A 3,054-nucleotide genomic window follows, 5' to 3' on the forward strand; every position below is an offset into this window, starting at 1 on the left:
AGTTCCCTAAGATCCGTTATGGACACGCAGATGGTTCATCATGGAGAAACATAGAGTATATAACTGGTGTGAGGTGCCCGGAAGACTGCTGTGGTGAGACTGGTGTTGACAGCGGCCTGGTGATGTCCTCTTGGAGATTGGGGGTAGCACAGCAAAGGACGACATTATAGAATTCTTCCCACAACACGAAGGTTACTTCGCCGCCTTTCTGACCGTGCTACGAGAATTCTACGAGACCCTGAGCGACTGAGATGGTTGTAATTACTGTTTATCTTGAAACGAATATGTCTTTGCTTGAAGGTGTGTCTTGTGGAGGGGTTTGTCATTGTACGTTTACACAACAGGAGCGATTCCACACTACCAGTGGTCTTGCGGGACGCGAGTACCCCTACTCTCCGGCGGCCGGGAGGGACACTGGTCGCTTTCAAATCGCTGGCACTGCGATTATTCCCCTCTGCCTTTTTCACAACTCGAAATTCCAAGGGGCCGGGCGCAGGTCCACAGGCACTGGTGGCCACGACGCTGAGACTAGAAGTGGGAAGGGAAATTGGAGAGAGAAGCGTTGGAAGGCAACACCGATGCTCGAGAAGAAAGTCGAGAACGTTTCTGTCCGGCGGCTGGCTGTCGGTCGAAAGCGCCTGGCAGAGAGGAAGGCACGAGACAGAGAGAGGGAGAGAGAGAGAGAGAGAGCTGACGCTCGTATCGAAACTCCTTGGGCACAGGGGCACCGGGAGAGACTAACCTAGGCTCTGGCACACCACCACCTGCTTCGGTGCCAAGTGCCAACGCTGTCAGGGAGGGAGGGGAGGAAGTGGAGGTACGGAGGAACCTGGGTTGCAAGGTGTTTGAGGGTCGAGGAAGGGGGAGGTCGTGAATGGAGGAGGAGATGCAAATGGGGAGGAGCCTCGAACGGGGGATCTTCCCCCCCCCCCACACCCAACCCCTGAGGTTGCATCGAAGCGAACGCTGAAAGAGTACCGAGGGCCCAGATGTTTCGTGCGAGCCCGGGGTTCCAACGCCCGCGCCCCAGAATCGGTCAAGCGTGCCTCAAGGCATTTTGCCCCCAAGAAATGAACCGCCAATACTTTTTGGTAACATCTTTTGAACAGAAAAAGAATGAATATATATGTATGAAAGACAAAGGGGTGGCGTAATTGTGAAAAAAAATACATAGTCTGGTGCTGCAGTAATTCATTATTTTCAAGGTCTGTCCTGACCAAGATTTATGAGGACAAAACGTCAGAAAACGATATTCCTGCTGCACCCCCCCCCTCACGTCACAAACGTTACAAAACCATGGATGCGTTTGCACCAAGCAATTTGAATTGATTCAATTCATGAAGAATCGACACGATTCATGAATCTTCTTGATTCGCAGCACTAGTTTCAATGTAACCGTTCACACTAGGCGAATCAATTCACTCGATTCGCGTGGTGTAACCGCAGCCTAGGGGCGAGACAAAGGAATCATAATACCTATGGTCACATCACCCTGATCTTCAGGAAATAGCAGAGCAATAAAATTACCTATTATATGTTGAAACTTTACATCGAATCATAAAACAAAAACAATAAGAACATTAATGGGGGACCAGACGAAGGAAAAAGGCTAAGAGAAGTGAAGTGGGTTTGGACGGATATTAATTCATTCTTAAACCTATGATTTTGTCCATCCGAACATAGTGATTTATTGAGATTATCTTTTGTTCTCTTTGTAAAGAATACAAGTGATTTCTTTATTTTTTGTGAAGGAAATAGCGAGCACCTTGGCAAAGAAAAATGCCAAACACATTCGCACGCGCGCACACACACACAAACACACACACACACACACACAAACACACACACACACACACATAGCTTGGCATTGAAAACTACAAGGAGACATGCCAAAGCAATCAGAAAGGAGCCAGTCTAAAAGGAGATGGCATCTGAGCTGATATGGACTGCTAGACTTTATTTACAGCAAACAGCAGTTATTTTTTTTCTCTCTGACCCTTTGAGGCTAAGATGAAGAAAGTTACCAGAGATCTTGAAACTCACCCGACGTCTGTTTTTGGTCAATTATCTAATATTTCCTAAAAAGTTGACATTCCTGAGTAACAGATAAAAATAAAATAAACATTGATGAAGACCAGCGTAGCTACTGGACCGTACTCTCTAAACATATTTCCATATTAAACCAGACGATTTAATTCAGTTTAGAAGAAAGACACAGCAGGCTTTGTTCTGTCTAACGATAGACAATCTTACTCGACAAAGGAACGTCAACGTCCGTAAAGAGTTCGAAACGTTCTTGAAAAATAAAAGCCGTTCCCCCCCACCCACCCTAGCCCCCTCATGACGTCACCACCTCCCCTTTTGATGACGATGTACAGCGCGGCGATACGTTTACAACGTTTCCGTCCGAATTCGTTCAAGTAACGTCAGAAACATTTTTTGTTGTGCACCGTACCCATCACCAAAACAAAAGCACAGAAAAATATGAAACGGGTACTATTCGATTTCTGTTCAAAATAAATTTTGCTAAAAGAAAAAATACATTACAATCATGCATATAACATGTAGATGGCCAGGTACAGCGTATTACAGAAAAGTAAAATGTTGATATTGTATATTCGCTAGCTGCCATATTTTTTTTCCCTCGTGATGAGATTCATTGGTCTAGTACCTGCTAAAAAGAAAAAAAAAAATTATGTTTTGTACAAACAATCGACACCCCATGAGATCCCCCCTGAAGAATTGTCAGCCCAATATGCCGAATAACAACAGTGGAATAAAGATTAGGTTAGATTAGTTCAGATTAGGTTAAGTTGAATGAGGGTTACGATTATTATCATTAACTTATACAACCGAAGATTCGTAAACCTAGGATGACCCACATGAAGAATTCTCCCTAGGATAGTCCACATGAAGAATTGTCACCCTTTTGAAGTCTGGAGTGACGATTCTTTGTGTAACCATATATATATATTTATATATATATATATATATATATATATATATATATATATATATATATATATATATATATATATATATATACATACATAC

The 3,054-nt window shown here is 43.6% G+C and overlaps 1 protein-coding gene across 1 annotated transcript in view; it reads right to left on the minus strand.

Annotated features, from left to right (window-relative positions):
• LOC143024837 (uncharacterized) overlaps nt 1–781 on the minus strand; it is a 29,761-nt gene extending 28,980 nt beyond the window's left edge. The window contains exon 1 of the mRNA XM_076184111.1: nt 1–781. This exon is cut by the window's left edge and continues 73 nt beyond it. The gene's annotated coding sequence lies outside the window, so the exon portion shown is untranslated.
• Nucleotides 782–3,054: the final 2,273 nt, after the last annotated feature.

Source organism: Oratosquilla oratoria, chromosome 4, assembly GCF_046742065.1.
Source record: "Oratosquilla oratoria isolate Oo_2021 chromosome 4, ASM4674206v1, whole genome shotgun sequence".
In the NCBI taxonomy this organism is placed as follows: domain Eukaryota; kingdom Metazoa; phylum Arthropoda; class Malacostraca; order Stomatopoda; family Squillidae; genus Oratosquilla; species Oratosquilla oratoria.